The sequence below is a fragment of the Macrobrachium rosenbergii genome, chromosome 11 (genome assembly GCF_040412425.1).
Source record: "Macrobrachium rosenbergii isolate ZJJX-2024 chromosome 11, ASM4041242v1, whole genome shotgun sequence".
Lineage (NCBI taxonomy): Eukaryota > Metazoa > Arthropoda > Malacostraca > Decapoda > Palaemonidae > Macrobrachium > Macrobrachium rosenbergii.
Genome location: NC_089751.1, coordinates 5443288 through 5462134, shown reverse-complemented (window position 1 = coordinate 5462134; position 18847 = coordinate 5443288). Strand labels below are relative to the sequence as shown.

General features: G+C 35.3%; 1 protein-coding gene across 6 annotated transcripts in view; it reads left to right on the top strand.

Moving 5' to 3' along the window:
- The window catches only part of LOC136843104 (nucleolin-like), a 225109-nt gene that overhangs the window by 136993 nt on the left and 69269 nt on the right, over window positions 1-18847 (top strand). For 3 of the 6 annotated variants that reach the window (XM_067111107.1, XM_067111106.1, XM_067111108.1), the window contains exon 2: window positions 246-335. The exons of 1 other annotated variant lie outside the window; for it this stretch is intronic. The gene's annotated coding sequence lies outside the window, so the exon portion shown is untranslated. Of the gene's footprint in view, window positions 1-245; window positions 340-3098; window positions 3383-18847 lie in introns of those variants that run through there. 2 more of the 6 variants (XR_010854450.1, XR_010854449.1) reach the window with 2 other exon arrangements.

Here is an 18847-nt window from a genome sequence, read left to right as displayed (position 1 = left end):
AGAGAGGCCTAACTAGACTACCATACCTTGCCTAATATGGGGTATATTAAGTTTAATCATTGTAGGCTTAAGTGGCAATAAACTAGTAATAACCCTTATCAGTATTTATAAAGCCTTGGTTGCTGCTCCTTGTCTTAGTATTTTAAAACTTAATAGATGGCCCAGCTGATTGTAACCAATAGTCAGCCTTTGATTCTTTCCACTTGCTATAACATTTTGGGCTCTAACATATTTTCTCATTTCAGGTCAGTGTGTGTCGTTAAGTAAACGTGCCGCAATGAGTTACTGAGTTGTCTTAGATGTACCGATACCCTATGACTAAACAGGATTAATGGGTGAGTAAGTATTTGTTTTTTTTTTAGTTGAGTGACTTGAGCAACCCCCAAACCTTTTTTTAGCTTAGTTTTTTTTTCCAGAATCAAAACTCAAGTTTTCATTTTAAATTTTCTGTTTTGATGCATTTTTTTTATGTTCAAAACCTTAGTTTTGAGAACTTTGGAGATTTTTGTTTAAGATTGCAGAGGTTAAAATTTAACTTTTCTAGCTTTGAACATTTCAAGAAATTTTAGGATTTGTTTCAGCTTCAGAACTTTTTGTTTTAATGTATTTAATTTTTTTTTTTGATTAGCTATGTTTTAGCATAAAAAGTTTGTGTGTGGGAGTTTGTTAATGTGTGTGGGAGTTTGTTAATGTGTGTGGGAGTTTGTTAATGTGTGTGGGAGTTTGTTAATGTGTGTGGGAGTTTGTTAATGTGTGTGGGAGTTTGTTAATGTGTGTGGGAGTTTGTTAATGTGTGTGGGAGTTTGTTAATGTGTGTGGGAGTTTGTTAATGTGTGTGGGAGTTTGTTAATGTGTGTGGGAGTTTGTTAATGTGTGTGGGAGTTTGTTAGTTTAATGTGTGTAGAGTAAATATAGTAATTTTTTTGTGGATTTAAACTTGTTTAAATTTATCCAAACTTTTGCCTTGTGTGGTTTGATCTTGTAAAGTTTAGTCAGGTCTCTATTTTGGAATTTTGAAGTTTTTGAACAGCTTTTAAAGCTCGTGAGTGATTATTTCAGCTGCAAAAGTTTAGTGTGGAAGGTAATTTTTGAAAGTAAATATAGTAATTTTTTGTGGATTTAAACTTATTTAAATTTATCTAAACTTTTGCCTTGTGTGGTTGTGTGTGGAAGGTAATTTTTGATAGTGTGTAGAGTAAATATCGTAAATTTTTTTGTGGATTTAAACTTTTTAAAATTTATCTAAACTTTTGCCTTGTGTGGTTTGATCTTGTAGTAAGTTTAGTAAAGTCTCTATTTTGGAATTTTGAAGTTTTTGAACAGTTTTTAAAGCTCGTGAGTAATTATTTCAGCTGCAAAAGTTTAAGTTTTGCGTGCGTCTAAGTTAAGTTTTGCGTGCGTCTAAGTTAAGTTTTGCGTGCGTCTAAGTTAAGTTTTGCGTGCGTCTAAGTTAAGTTTTGCGTGCGTCTAAGTTAAGTTTTGCGTGCGTCTAAGTTAAGTTTTGCGTGCGTCTAAGTTAAGTTTGTAGAGTAAATCTAGTATTTCTTTAAGTTGGTGGAATTAAACTTGTTTAAATTTATTTAAACTTTTGCCCTACTTTTGCACTAAGTGGTTTGATCTTGTAATTTCAACTAGTTGTTTTTTAGAATCGTGAAGTTTAGTTAAGTCTGTTTTGTATTTTGAAGTTTTTGAACACAATTTTTAAAGCTCTTTAATTATTTCAGCTGCAAAAGTAAAGTTTTGCGCCTAAAGTTTTGCGCCTAAAGTTTTGCGCCTAAAGTTTTGCGCCTAAAGTTTTGCGCCTAAAGTTTTGCGCCTAAAGTTTTGCGCCTAAAGTTTTGCGCCTAAAGTTTTATTCTTTGGCCACTTCCCAAGTCCACCTTTGCCGGGGTGGCGGTGCCACCTGCCAGGCAAAGGTGGACTTTCATGTTGTGCATGGTGACTGGTCACCATGCACAACAGGAAGTTCAAGGTTGATAGTTTTCGTGTAGCTAGGACTTACTGGGAAGTTAGGTATGGAACTAGATATATAGGATAGGCTAGAATAATTTGGACGTGCTAATTTTATATAGATGGAGTTAGGATAAAGGTAATAAATGCTAAAGTCTATCTCTTAAGGATGGTGGGAATAGACTGGGGTAAAAAACGCGGTAGTCAGACCTATAGGGAGACATTTGACAGTTAATAGCAGAGGGTATTACAGAACTAGAGCCCTTGTTTGGTCATGAGATGTGAGTTTGAATGTATTAGTGCAGCTGACAATAGGGTAGGGTGACTCTGGCATACTTTTATAACTTAGAATTTCATTTCATTCCCACTAGTAAATAGGAACTAGACATGTAATAGGTGAATCTTAACGACTTTCTAAGATGTTGAAGAATTTTTTTTGACGCTGTCTTGGGCTTGTCAGGTAATCTAATAGGCTTGTTATTAGTGGAAATTGCAATTCAAATTTTTGCAGTCTTGTTAGCATCGTTCCGCCAATGCGCTCAACACTCCACCCCCCTTACTCTTCAAGCAAAGCTTTCATGTTAGGAAATAGTTAAGATTGCATTGCATATTTTCATTGACCCCTACCTTCATCCACCTTTTCTCCAGCGCCGAAGCTTGCTTCGGGGACACCTTTCTTCTTCTGAATTCCCCAACTTAATTTTTCGCCCCGTGGGATTGTGCAGTTTCAATTCCCTTAAGACTGCATACTATAGGACGAAAGTTGCCAGATAGTAGTGTTCGCATTGCATGGCATCTTTCGAAGTTTAAAGTTAGATGCGGTTCTTTCAGTGTAAGATTGGTGCCCAATTAAATATATCTTGAGGGATGGCACTCGATCCTGTTGTCTTTTGGGAGTTGGAAGGAATAATGGTAGTAATATATGGGATTGTTAATGTGAAAGTTGATGGCAGTTTGAAGTAACAATAATACTAATACATGGGATTGTTAAAGGGAAAGTTTACTCGTGCGATATAGTATTAATTATAATACCCTTAGAACAGCTAATGGAACTAACTGAACAGGCTATTTTCGCTTTAAGAGGGCTGGTTGTCATGGAAACTTTTAGTATATTCTAAAATCAACCAAACTACTTTTCTTATGCACAGGCTCTTCTTATAGCTGCAGCAGACCATAACATCGACACTAATACCAATGGAAAGCGACGCTTTTCGTTAAGACTGAATATCCTGTGAAGATTCGAAGCACTGAATTCGGTTACCCAGACAAGAACTCAACTTGTAGACGCTGTAAGCGCACTAAATTCCGTAACACAGACAACTAGAACTTAGTTGCTGTGCTCTACCTACTATTCAATTTTTTAATCTGACTACTTTGGATATGTAATAGTATTTACAATATAAGACCAGCTTAATATATAAGTCTGTAAACCTTTGTCCATTTCTTTAACCCCATTTCTTTAACCCCAAAATGTAATGTGATGGAGTAGACTTTGTAATACTCCTTGAAAGACGAAGTATCTTATGAAATCAAGGGAATGGTAGTTATTGGTTGGTTAACACAAGATGGAAAAATTGATATGAGAAATGAAGTAACTCAACTAATGGTTTTTAATTCTGAAGAGATTCTAGTATATTAACCTCGAATTTTGGTGTTTACTTGCAATAGCCTTCGTAGATTTAAACTTCTGTTCAGCAAAGTGATAGTTATTTTGACCCCTCTGATGACCGGAATAATTGTTTAAGATCATTCTTTATGGTCTTGCGATCTCATTCGGCTAAGAACACTTGTAAAGGTGACTTGAGCGATAATGGTTGGAAGTGAAAATTCACTTTGACATCGAGATACCGCCAAGAAAATGTTTTAGGATCTAAAGGGGTTGAATTGAGTCCAAATTGCTATGTAAGGGTTATAATTAGTTTGTAAAAAAGTTGAGCATGCAGGAAATTTTCAAGCGAGTGTAATTTGTCCAGGGAGTGGTTATTGCTTATGCCTATTAAATTCTTGAAGTTACTGTGACTGTCGAAGGTTAACTAAAAACACAGGCCTTGGCGTTGGACTTGTATGTATCTGATAAGTGAGGCGATAGACACGCAGGATTTTTGCGTAATGCATTGTTTAATTAGTTGGTGGCCTTGTCTCTGGCTCTAGTTTTTGAATGTTAGAATTGCTCGGGTTTCGTGAGGACGGGGTTGTGCTTCTGGTCGTTAGTTTTGCCAATATCTTGGTAATAGTTTTAGAATTGCGAATAAATTGGGTTCGCTTTAGAATTGGGAGCGCCAGGACAAAAACTTTAGAAAGTGTCTTCCTTTTAAAATGGCTAAGATCCGCAAACTTCGGATAGCTAAGGTTAGTCACCTAATTCTGGATTTAAATCTGGGTTTTGTTGTTTGTGCACCGCCACGAAACATTCTTCAATGTCTATATACAAAAAAGCCAGAAAATATCAAAGCACCTTTTTCGTCGGTTTGTTTGAAATGTCCTTCCATAGCAGAGTAATGAATAACTATTGCTGATAACTGTCAATTATTAACCAGCTAACTACAGAATTATCCGCCAACCGATTAGTTATCACCACGTGAAAACGTGTCCTAAGATACTTCTGCCTCTTTCCTTACTGGTTCGCCCAAAAGATTGGTGACAATTTGCAGGAATTTGATATTGTCACCCAAACTATATAATGAAGTGTCTCCCAAATGAGAAACTAATGCCCAAATGAATAGCGCCCGAATAAAGGTCGCATTAAGTTATGGTGGACGGTAATAAAATCACAGGAAAGTGATAATTTCATGGCAAAAGTTTTGTGGTAAGAATCAGTAGAACAACTTGTATTAGGCCCAGTGCACATGGTCGAGCTCTGCTCGGTCAACATCGCCTCTTTGCGGGCTAAGCCCCTATTACGCATTTATGCCGCTGTCCGACAGTCCGAACGACGCTGGTTGGATAGTGAGAGCCTGGCAGTGACTGACACAGGGCCGAGTTGTGTACAATATGGATCGTAAAACGCGCAAGAAGAAAATCGCGCTGTGTATTGTTGTAGCAACGTGTGCAAAGATAAAAGCGACAAGGCAGAAAAGGGGATTGTTGTGGGAGTGACCTTGACCTTGTGTATATATACAACGTAAAACGTCGCACAGTGGTCTAGAAATAAATACTGATGTACTTTGTTATTGACTCATCACAATGAAAAGTTGGAAATTTTTTTAATATACAGCGGCCTGCAATCCATTGCGCCCACATGCCCACGAGAACGCGCGCGCACACAACCACACACACATATACAATGGTTAATAATCTCTGATGAACATATCGAAATTAACTATAATTATCGACAGCCACGTAGAGTTTAGAGGACTGAAGACCACGAGGAAAATGACAGCAGGTGTCCAGGGAATAGTGACTCAGACAAGGAATGGGGAACTCCTTCCTTGTGGTCAAAAACAACCTTTATAATGCCACCTTGAATTTGAGTGTGCCGATCCTTAAGACCTTTAGTTTACAAGTGAAAAGGCGCTTTTACACTTGCCCACTCACCACATCTCCCAGGCAGCACCCCCTTCTCTAATTGCATATTAATTAGATGCTATACTGTACAGTACCTGTATGTTTGGAATCAAATTAATCCAGCTTTTAATTTATCTTTCATATCTCATAGAAATAAGTTATGAGCTACAAATAATATCAATCACTTTTAGGAGTTGTTCTGTACCTAAAATTGTTTTATCCTGTGCGGTTCGCACTCACACACCACACACACTTACACATTTATATATATTTATATATATATATATATATATATATATATATATATATATATATATATATATATAATATATATATATATATATATATATATATATATATTTATATATATATAAATATATATATATAAATATATATAAAATTTATGCATGTGTGTGTGTTTGTGTGCGTAAACTGCCTAGGATAATAGAAATGATTATGAGCAGCAAATAATACAAATCAGTGTTAGAAGCTATTCTGTACCTAAATATGTACACTTTTCCTACATTCAGATCTCAAAAAAGCTAAGTTTAATATCAATGACCACAAATATTTTAACTTCTCTGTTTCGAAGAGAGAGAGAGAGAGAGAACTGCTCGAAAGGTCTCTGAATTCAGAATGAGCAAGCTTTAGGATTCCAGCTACAAGTAAAACAATCAGATGACGTCATTATTAAGGGATTTTGGGAACGAGATATGAGAGAAAGTTCTAGAAAAGGAAGATGACGTCACTTCCAGAGCAAAACGCTTTGAACTGCAATCTTACAAAACATGACGTAATCGATCGAGACATGCGCTTTTACCCTCAAAAAGGAGTACGTGACTCGAACAGAAAATCATATGGGATGCGATCAGAACAATACGTGATCAGAGTAGTGTAACCTTAAACATTAAGCAATTGCCAGTGCTTCGGTGCAATAAAATGTTCTTATTTCTCAAAAAGGTACACGTCTTCGTCAGAAAGTCAAATGGGACAAAGCTTATAACGAAATTTCCACACGAATCGACTGTTATCCTGACCTGTCTACTCTTACCTCAAAACAAGCGCTCGCTTTTCTTGACCGATGACAGCTGAATCAAAACACATCTGGTCTAACTCAAATCTCTCTTTCTCCCAGTACGTATTATTAAAAGTGTATTGTTAATTCTTGTGAGTTCTGACATTACAAAGACATTCATATACAACTAATGTTAATACACAGAATACAAGACAGCCAGAACAGTAAATATGTCAAAATCATGGAATGATATACATACTACAAGGCAATATCATGAAAATACAGATGTGTGCTTGTGTATATATATAAACTATATATACAGTATATATGTACATATATATGTGTGTATGCACATTTGTGTGTGAAAACATTCCAACTATGGAGGCCCTTTATTTAGGGTAGGTCGACGATCGTGAAAACCAAAAGCGCGTAGGTAAATTCAACATGTGATAATTTTTAATTAAGATAATTGACAGTAAGTCAGCCAGCGTCTCCTAACACCACCTGCTATTCATACACACACAAAGAAAACAATGTCTCTTTTAATGTTGTGAGGAGTCCGTACCTGAGCATCATAATTTAATATCCTGATTCATAATTGAATATCCTTAGAGCTGTAATATGGTGTACACACACACACACACACACACACACACACACACACACACACACACACACACACACACACACACACACACACACATATATATATATATATATATATATATATATATATATATATATATATATATTTTCAAAATATATATATATATATAAATATAATAATAAAAACATTTTCAAAATTATATATATATATATATATATATATATATATATATATATATGTGTGTGTGTGTGTGTGTGTGTGTGTGTGTGTGTGTGTGTGTTATTATATATATAAAAGTTTTTTCCAGAAAATAAAATTACTTATATAATTTTACTTTTATCTCTGAACGGTGAGTAAATAAATGGTTTGGGTATCGGGTACATCTATGGTGACCTTGGAGAAATGGCAAGTTTACTAATTCATTCGTATTTTATCCTATATTGCTTAATCCCCTTTTAGAGGCTGTATTGAACGATTTTGTTGCCGAAGAGACTACAATACTTTTTCTAGGGCACCGTCAGTCACGCTTCTCGCACACAAAATTGCTTTGGTAATCCATCAAACAGAAAGCAATTAGGCTTAAACGAAGGGTCACGATCGTGAGTCGTTGAGTACAGTCCACAAACAATTGCCTATAAATCACACGATAGAGAGAGAGAGAGAGGAGATGATATGGCTGTGTTACAGAATATACCTTAACAAGGTTATTGAAGTAATGCTTTCAAATATCTTTTGCTTTATGTTTCATTTGAAAATGTTTTTTTATTACTTAATTTTCTTATTTTAAATTTCTAATTGTTTGAAATTGTCATATAGCATTATTACATGTTCTGGATCAACACTCGTTAGTACACCTTATCATCTTTCTTTGAAGTCTTCGTTTTGATTATATCAGTTCGATTGATCTGAATTGCTGTAAATGAATGCGCATTTCATAATTTATTGGGCTATATTTGTTGAAGGCCATAAAGATAAAATCAAATATTATTCCTACTTGTTTGTTTATTAATTCATTAATTATATTTTTATATTTATATTTATATATATATATATATATATATATATATATATATATATATATATATATATATATTTATGTATTTATAAACAACAAGGCATCTGCGGACAGTGATTAAAACATTGGAAAGCCCTTCTTACACGCTGTTGACCTTTTAGAAACTGAGACTACCTTTTTCCGCTCTTGTTTTTTTTATTTTTTCTAATCTTCCCTAAAGACAATGGTCAAGGTTTGAAAATAACAGAGATGATATGAAACTTCCGGGAGAACACAAAACACCGGAACTGTATTTCTCGTCTTGTTGACCGCACCAGTGATCAATCTCACTCTCACAGAGTAAATCACTTCCATAAATACAGTGTTATTCTCTGATTGCGTCATTCGTCCCGATCTTGGGACTGAATACCTCCACGACCTTGATAGCTTCGCTCTATAACTTTCTGGGGGAATTCGTAGTAGTGTGATAAGTATAAAAGTATCTAAGTTTAGCTGCTTCATTCTCTCTCTCTCTCTCTCTCTCTCTCTCTCTCTCTCTCTCTCTCTCTCTCTCTCTCTTCATGATTTAGGAAACTGTCCAGTGACGTCATTCATGCTGTAATGGCCAAGCAATTATTTTCCACAGTTCATTCTTAAGGTTTTTATTTTACTCAAACAATGACTGAAAGTACAGTGACTTCTTTGTCGCGGTAATTTCAGTTATATGCCATAATTCCCGTTCCTACGAAATGCCCTCGGCAAAACGTCCCTTGGATTACATGCTATTCCATCAGCAGCAATTGTTATGGGAGAATCAAAATACAAAACTTTTTTACTCTGGAATATATACATTTGGAATACAAACACTCGCTGCCCATTTAGAATGGTATTAGGTGACTTACTTATTTGATTGTAAAACAGCAAAACTTTGATATCTGAATTTTCGTGATTAGAACTGTTGTCTATTATACACACACACAGACACGCACACACACAGATATATATATATATATATATATATATATATATATATATATATATATTTATATATATATATATATATATATATATATATATATATATATATATATATATATATATATATATATATATATATATAAGTAAAGTTTCAACATATCATTGTCATATAATAGATTATCTATTTCTTCATTTGCAGTCACCTGGCTAAATCTCTCCACCTCTTCCTCTTTTTACCTGTTCCTTTCCTTTCTGTTATTTCGTTTTTTCTCCCCCATCGCCCCTGGCACCCAGCTCATTAGTATGACCACCACTGGCCTTTGTTCCTTGTCTGCGAAGACGTATTTAATCCCGAAAGACCTGTCATGAACAGCACAAGTAAGTTACTGGTATAACTCCACTTTATTTATGTCTTTCATCTATTTTTCACATACATGAATTTCCTTGAATTATCCTTAAAAGGTTTAATCTTCCCATGGGAAAAAAAACTGTCCAATATGGTTAAGTAAGAAATGAGCCAAAAAATAATCATCTATTCGTCCATTGCACCTCATGCCCCTCACTTTCTACCATATGTCGAAAAGGAAACATTAAAGAAATGTCGGTTGCTGTGGTTCTCTCGCTCTATATATCTTTAAAAAAAATGCAAAGTTCTGTCATCTCTTTTCCAATTGTTTATCTTGAGACAGAGGATCAAATCTCAAACAATGCTGAGAGACAGAGAAAGGAAGAAAGAAAATAAAGGTCCAAAAATGTAACTACAGACATACGTTTTAGGAGTTGCGTCATAATTCTTTGCATATCTTTCCAGGAACTGACCCTACAGCCTCCCGCGCCGCATCTGATTGATTCTATTCCAGTTTTAAAAGAAGTAAAAGAAAAGGTCGTTTCCAGAGAACTTTGACCCCAGCTCTGCCGGGCATATAATTATTGTTCTCGACGGCTTGCCGAAGTCTTTTCTTCCAGGCAGAGTGTGCGTTACGAGACGAAGACGACACGCTGCGTTTCGTTCGGAATCTTCCAGGGATGTCGAAAAGTTCTGTGTCACGTGTCGGTTTAAAATAAACGCTTATACGTTTTCCTAAATATTGTTTATGTGTCTTCATTCCATCTAGATCCGTGAAGCCTTTCGCAGATTTATAGAAAGACACAGAAACGTCAACCACATTAGCCGCGACGACAGCGGAAAGGTGAACGAATCACTGTGGAATTGGACGTAATTTAACGGAATCAGAACGCGAACATTTTTCTTCCCAATTACACCATAACATCTCGATATCAATATCATCCTGAAGTAATTACTCACAGTTTTATTAAATTCGTCCGACAATGTGATGTTACAGGCTATTTATCATGATACCTGATTCGTTATACAATGGCTATTGTAAACGGATAATATGATTAGATATCTTGTTTTTTTTTTAATCCTTTCAAGGTAATCCTTTCGTTAAGATTAAATTACGATCATTGTGTTACGCAGCATAAAAATCAGGCGAAGACAGTTTGTGCCTTATTGTTCTTCCAAACTTTCTGTAGTATCACAAATATAATTCTTTTAGTGAATATTATTGACTGAAACAAAAAGAACTGCTGTATAATAAAGGGTTCCCACTCGGTGGCACAGAGTGGCGACATCAAATCATTTTGATTATATGTACAGTATATACAGTATATTTACATATATATATATATATATATATATATATATATATATATATATATATATATATATATATATTTATATATATATATATGTGTGTGTGTATATATATACAAATTGACCCTCCATTTGCTGATTTACTTCCACTTATTGATTTTTAGTTTTCGTCTCCGCTGTATTTCACACTTATATTTAATTTCACAATTAATTTTTTCGGTGGAAAGTTGCTGTACCTCTTAACGGACATTTTTGAATGATCCTGATGTCATTTGAACAGTAGCAATAATGAAATGTATTGTTCTAGTATTTATTAGATTCGCGTAACTTAGACAATATCGGATACATAATAAACGCTTAAGCTTCGCAGGGGGGCAGTGCCGCTAGTGCACCTCATGCGGTGCACTGTAGGCATTACTTAAGGTTATTTGCAGCGTGCCTTCGGCCCCTAGCTGCAACCCCTTTTGTTCCTTTTGCTGTACCTCCTTCATATTTTCTTTCTTCCGTCTTACTTTCCACCCTCTCCTATTGATTCATATCGCAACTGTGAGGTTTTCCTCCTGTTACGCCTTTCAAACCTTTTATTGTCAGTTTATGTTTCAGCGCTGAATGACTCTTAGGTCCCAGCGCTTGGCTTTTGGCCTAAATTCTATATTTAATTCAATAAAAGCTTAAGTGCCTCAGGAGCTGATTTATTATTATTACAGCTGAATTAAAAAGCATTTCTGAAACCCGCGAACATTATTTAGTATTGCCATGGTTCTTGGCTCTCGTGCACCAAACTTCACTGCCCTGTGAAGGTTGTTAATACTAAATGGATCATTCAGACGACTGATGTCAAGAATGATTGAAAAGGTTGTGATAACCTTTAAGAACGGGGCATGTATGCAGTCATGACTAACCCCATTGTTTTACTCTTATTTGCTTTTTATGCATTTGTATTCATTTAATTAGGTTACTTTAATTCAACGAATGTCTTCAAGTTTATTTCTTAGTTTCAGAAGTTATTAATTTATCAGGATGGGGAGCACAGCCACGGGCTAGAAAACTAGAAAACAGACATCGCCGTGCTGACATTCCCGGGGTTATAACTTTCATGCTTATGGCTATTATCTTCATGTGTTTTTGCCTAAGTCCTCTCTGCTAATTTTTCTAATGACTTTGAAGCAAAAAAGAAAACCTCATTACATTCCTTTTCTTACAGGTATCCAAATTGTGTTTCTATTGGTCTTTGTTGAATGTCAATTCATGTAATCGTAACAAGTTAACCTTTTTATCATCCAACACGTTGCTACATGTTTAGAATATTAAAGAAGCAAAAGGTGGAAAGAATATTCTAAGTTTTATCCTCATTATCTATGACCATGAGAATTTACTTGATTCTTTTTAGAATATGCGTGATACATTTAAACCTCATCAATTACTATGAGAGTGCGATCAGAGACTGCTTCGTTACTACTGACTTTTCTGTATTTTTATTGTCCTGTTACATCATTTGCATCACTAATATGTCAAAAGCATCTTAATTAACCACTATTGGTTAAAATTTGGAACCCGTTATGTTGCACCCAACGATCGCTCATTCTAGACTGAGCGTAAATCACCAGGCTGGGATGGCCCTTGTTGAGTTTCTAGTGTTAATAACAGTATTCCCTTGAAACTCAGAGCTTCGTTTAGGAGTTTGTCATCGGTTATTTTTTTATGCATCTGGCTGTGTCATACTAATGGCGATAAAATCTTTCAATCCAATAGTATCAATGAAGTATGATCACAATACTTAATATGCCCTAACCTCAGTCAAGACTGGCACAAATTTAGGACATTTTAGAACAGAATAAATTTCAGTAACCAGTCGATCGATTTCATTTGTGGGTTGCATATAGGCATTCACGCGTTTGTGTCACGTGAAAAAGGCAAACTTACAGCATACACACACATCAGTACACAAGACGAGAGTTGTATGCAAGTATACAAGGAAGCAACAAAGAAATCATCTAATACAGCGAGATTCCGCTCATTCATTTTATCTCTGTTCTTGCTTTATCAAGAATGACATTTAAAAAAAGATGGGAAATCTTGTTCAAAGCAAACCGATGCGTCGTATGCCAAGTTGCTGAGGCTTGCAAGAAAAATTGTCTTGATTCCCTGTGAAGTAGAAAATCATACTTTTGACAAGGAACGCCAAGTCTTCCAGTATGCAAATATTTATTGGGGTGCATGCCGAGTGTGCACAGAAAAGCAGAAAATAAAAAGCGAGGTAAGATATGACCCTTACAGTTGGATTTCAAAACCAGTTTCTAGCGGAGATCACGATCGGCCGAATTCTTTTCCCTGGCTCTATCACTAAAAAAAAGAAAGAAAAAAAAACCTTCCCTGAAGTAATATCAGCATTGGTGCACAACAAAAAAGAAATGATTCACAGGAGATCTCCCCAGATCAATGCCCTATTTGTTAGCAATGTAAGCTTTCTCTGATGTAAGTCTGGGTCGTGTTGTCCAAGGGAGCGTTGGTTTGTGTGGCGTATGGAACAATAGACCATAGGCTCTGATAGCATGAATACAGCCGTCGAAAGAGCTTGCTTAATATCAAAACGGTCAAGGTTCAGCGTAAACTGATGGTCATTCAAACATGACTCTTTCATACGGCTCATTGCATCTTCACAGCGACATGATGACCTCTGGCTCGTTCTTTATCATTGTCGGAATGTTGCCCTAACCTTCCTCTTGTGATCCAGGGCATCGTTTCATAACAAAGTGCATTCGTAACGGAACGACCTTCGTTTATTTGCCCTTTAATGAATGCCGCTGTTACGTAGTGTTTATCATGTGATGATTAGCTAATGGGTACCGAACACAAAAGCGAGAATATGTTCAAACCACCGCGGACGCCCACTTGCTCATCGGCCGTTATGCATGCGTGTATTTGCAACTTTGCCTACATCCTCAGACGTGTATATATATATATATATATATATATATATATATATATATATATATATATATATATATATATATATATATATATATATATATATATATATATATATATATATAAATAATGTGTGTGTGTGTGTGTGTGTGTGTGTGTGTGTGTAGAACCTACTGGTCACTTTTACCAGACACATGTGTAATTCTAATAGCCACAGTGCCCTCTTAACTTCTCGAATTCTTCGCGCTTTTTTGGATATGCTTGTAACTACTTATATTTACATATAAATGTGTGTGTATCACTAATGTGCCTCTTCCTCTATCGGGGTGTGACTCCAGCGATGAATAAGAAAGCAGCATGTATCCCGTTCATTCCTTATGCACTGAGAGCAAGATGAATCTATTCCAGCAAACATCACAGTTTAGGGTACTTCATATACTTCCACTGAAGGTACATAAAGAGCACGTCGACCACTTTGACAAGCATTGCACCAGTCAACTCGATCTCTCTTATTCGATAAACAGGTCCTTGTGTTCCGATCCATCTAACCAGCATTTCTATCTTCCTTCCTAATAAAACTTACGAATTATACAACATTTTATTCGACATATCATTTTTTCATTCTTTGCACCTGATTAACAACCTCAATTAATTTGGTCGATCTTGTCGCCTATACCAACCTTGTAACCATTTATTCGTTGTCACTTTTTACCGCATCTTCGCTGTACCTCCATTTATCTCTACCTTTTCACCTCTATACTTGTCGTATACTGAGCAAACTATATATACCAGCAGCTTCTATTTTTTTCCTTTGACATGCACTCAACCTTCACATGAGTTATTTCAAAATCCTTTCATATTTTCCATCTTCTTGCAAGGTTTTTGCATTGTGCCGTCTACCTTCCTTGGTTCGTCTGTTCATTTGTTATCTTTTTTCATAATACCATCGCACGTTATATTTACTCCATCTACCAGTGCTTCAGTCACTTTTACTATTCCACTGATGCTCCAACCTCAGGTCTTCCATTTTTGTGTTATCCTGAGTAAACGTAGCCAACCTCCATCCCAGGTGCCTATTTTTTATTTCCATTTTTTTCGGCCCTTTTCTCGTAAAATTAGTTATTCGGACTCGCTTTACAATGATTCCAGTGCTCGTAGTCTTTTCATTTCCAAAGCTTCTGGTTTTTTTGCAAAGACCTTTATTGGCAGAAGCCATTCAGCTCCCTTAGTGAATGTTCTCTTCTATTGCCGCTATTTATGCTTTTTCTATTCCTGGACGGAAATCTTTATCCATTCCCGGTTGATCACTAATGTTATTTTACGAAAAGCACAATTATTTCATCTTCTACCAGGATTAACAAGTGTATCGCAAGACGAGATCTACTGATGACAAACCGTCATGTTTCAGTCTTGCACAACCATTCTCTTCTAGGAATTGTAGAAATTTATATTCTGTTGTTGATATTTCTAAATCATTCCATATGGCCTCACAGTTAAACTTTTTTTATATCATTATTTTCAAATCTACATTTTTTTATTTTACAGCTGCCATTAATAAGAGTAGCTTTCTCATTTTATTTGCTGCATTTACCAACGCTGTTTTTGTCTTCTTAAGGGATTTTTTTTTCACTCACTTATGCATGTTTCTCTTTTAAGATCTGCTTTTAAAAAGCTACCTCAGTTCTTTAAAAGAATTGCTCTTGGTACTGAGAGATCTTGTCTCAACTAATCACTCTAACTCCGAAAAGTGAAAAATTGCACAGCTATTCCACGACCCACCAAGTTTTGTTAAATTCCAAGTATATTTTTTATTTTTCCCTAAGAACGAGGATTCAGAGGAGCTTTATATTTTATTTGTTACGGAGATTTAAGTTCAAACTCATTTCCGTTCAATTAAGATATAACATTTCTCTATTTTAATAACCACTTTGTTCTTAGTTCAGCTCGTTTCTTATTATCTTTTCTTTTTTCGAAGACGTATCTTTCAGAGTACAATTTATCAAATCAAGAATCAGTTGCATTTTCCATGCAACGCTTTGATGTCAATATGCATAATGTTATGTTATATATAGGCCTAGTTCATGCTGTCTCAAAAGACAGGAATCATGGTTAGCAAGTCCAAGCAGAAAACTGATTTAGTGCAACTCACAACTGACCACTATGCCACTCGTTGTTTTCATTACAAATTCAGCTTTGGTATTTTTTACCACTGGATTTGCAGTCATATAAGGTGAAGACGCTGACGGTGTTGTTTGGGTAATTAACCTGAATTTTCGGTTAACGGTCAGCCGCAAAATTGCTTGCTCAATTATCAGTTTGGTGGCCTGGGCCCAGACTTTTGGAAACAGGTTTTGCTATTGTAGAATGCCTGAACTAAAAAAGAAAAAAATTAAATCACAATTTTTTAGAACCCCAAAAATTTTGCGAAGAAAAACAGTACTTCTTATGAGTGATTTTATAGTTTCCCATTGCCAGCAGTGTGTGACTGAAAAATGAAAGGTCTGTAATAAATCATACTAAATTATAGGATTGCACTGAAGAAAAAACTGGACGAAGATGCTTTGCAACTGGAAGCATGTGCTCTATTTTCTGCTCGTAAACAGGGACAGCCTCTGATTATAAAATGCAGGTGGTTTTGATAAAGAAGCCTCTGTTCCGATAACATGCGAAAGGGTTGTACTTCCAACTGTTCTAAGGAGTTTTTTGAAATATTTTCCGCACTATAAGTTTTGTTTCATTTCACATATGTTTGAGTTGGTACTGTCTGTATGTGCTTATCATCAAATAGCTTCTGCAAAAAAGAAACCGTCACACCATTCACGTATTGTAACCAGGAAAAGGATGGAAAAGTCATCCCAATCAGTAATGACCCAAGTCCAGTGAAAAGTGTCAACCAATCAGATAATTTCCCTGAAATTAAAAAGGAAAGGATATACCTTTTCTGCTGAAAGATAAGAAATCTGAGGATAAAATAAGTAATGTTGAGAATAAAAATAATAATGCTACCATAATGAGAAAGGACGATTACTGTAGGCTGGACTCAACACGGCGTAATCATAAAAGTAAAAAACTGCCAAGGAAACTTGACCTCCTGAAGCCTCTTAATGAAAGTCCTTCAGGTATTCCTATACAAGTGCTTAGCTCTTCTCCTTGGTTTACCAGAAAAATGACCAATTTTATCGTCTTCTCCAAATGAATTTGCGAAGTGTTGCCCTTCATATAATAATAGTTTTCATTTCGTATGTTTTTAAGATGTAATTTCTTGATTACTATAAGGAGTTCTCAGACATCGCAATAACTGGAGTTGTTATAACTTTCAAAGAAGTGCGTGTCGGGTTGTTACAACTTGTTGGTGTCTCCTTTGAGCATTGTCAAGGAATACATTACCCTTATGCTGGATGTCTTGGTTAGGTTTTGTTGTGAAATCATCCGAAAGCTGCTATTTCTCTTCATTTAGGTGTTGTAACCTTGCTGTGGTTTCCTTCTTTCTGTGATGGAGTAGCCTCTCAACATCCATCCATGCCTGCCACCTCGAATTATAACTTTTGGTTAGTCTTTTTCTTAGTCAATTTTCACTGAGTGCCAACGAACGCATGGCATTTACTGATTTGAGACAAAACGTTACCAACATCCAGTTTTTTTTTTTTTTTTTTTCAAGAGTAAAACTTTGAAGGAAAATTTAAAAATCACTTATGTGTTGCACCAAGCATTCAGTGGCACAATTATTTTAACCATTCACTGATGGATTTCTTCAGGGATATACTAATTATTCAATGAAACTACACCTTAGTATATAGTGAGCGCGGTGAAAAAATACAGATTAAATCAAGAGCCTCAAAAATATTTTTTTTGTTAATTTGAGGTTTTTAGGGTCTTGTTGTAGCCTTTACTTTTTTACTACTCTAACCACCTATACCTCAGAGTGTAGTTCCACTGTAGAACTACACTCCAATATATAGGTGCGTACAGTAAAAAAAAAATAAATAAAACAAGAGACTGAAAAAAAACTTTTTGGAGGGATTTAATTTCATTTTATAGGGTCTTGTTTTAATCTATTTTGTTTCTGTACTCACTTATGTATTGGCGTGCATTTATATTTTAAAATTAGTATAGCCCTGAGAAGACCTGTAAGTTAATGGTTGCAACAGCTGTTGGCAGAAAATATATGGAGCAACATAGCAATAATCTCTCTCTATCCATCAAAGTTTTACCCTCAAAGATAAGAAAAGTTATACAGGAAACTGGAAAAGTGTTTTCGCATCATGAAAAGAGAGTGTAATATATATATATATATATATATATATATATATATATATATATATATATATATATATATATATATATATATATATATATATATATATGAAAACTTATGTATTTTGATGTTTATACCTACCTAGAAAGTTAATACTCAACCAGAGTAGGGAAGACAAAGAAGAAAGAGATAACGAAAATGCTGCCAAATATATTTGGCACCAATTGAAATATTATTTAAATTTTCTTGATCTACCCGGATAGGAGTAAAAGAAACACAGTTCCTACTATGCGACTCTTTGTTGGTTTTCTACAAATGTATTTGAAGAGGCGAAATACCCATGTAAAGACCTTAATTTAGCAGGGTCAAATTTCCAGCGATACACGATACATGTATGAGTGATTGTGTAAACTAGGGCTCGCTTGTTTTGTGATGAATCATAATTTTATTTTTGGCGTGTTATACTGGCTTAGTTTTAGTCCCAACTAAAAAGGTTTTCCTTGTGCTTCCAGTTTTCAGCTATTTAGAAAGCTGTTCGCCTTTATATTAGTCAAAATAATATGACATCAGGTTGTATACTAATATTCATCATGGCAGAACTGATGATTATGTGGTATGTTGCAATATGTACATTTGCATAGTAAATCGATTACTCTGATGGTTAACCTGGGAGGGTAAAGTTTACCCGTATGCGAGTTTATTTGATAACGGTGACGTAAATACGTTGTTTTTCACAAAGGAAGATAGAAATATACTGCTTCTAAATACCACCCTCCTCTTGAAATATGTCCAGGTCACTCTTCTGTAAAATACAACTTCTTTATGAACTCGATGCCACAGAGATTTATTTTCCCTTGATTCTCTTTTTTACGACAAACCAGCTCTGCGGCCTCTTGCAGCTTCGAAACATCATACTTTTACCTCATACTTTTACCTCATACTTATTAACGATTAATTCT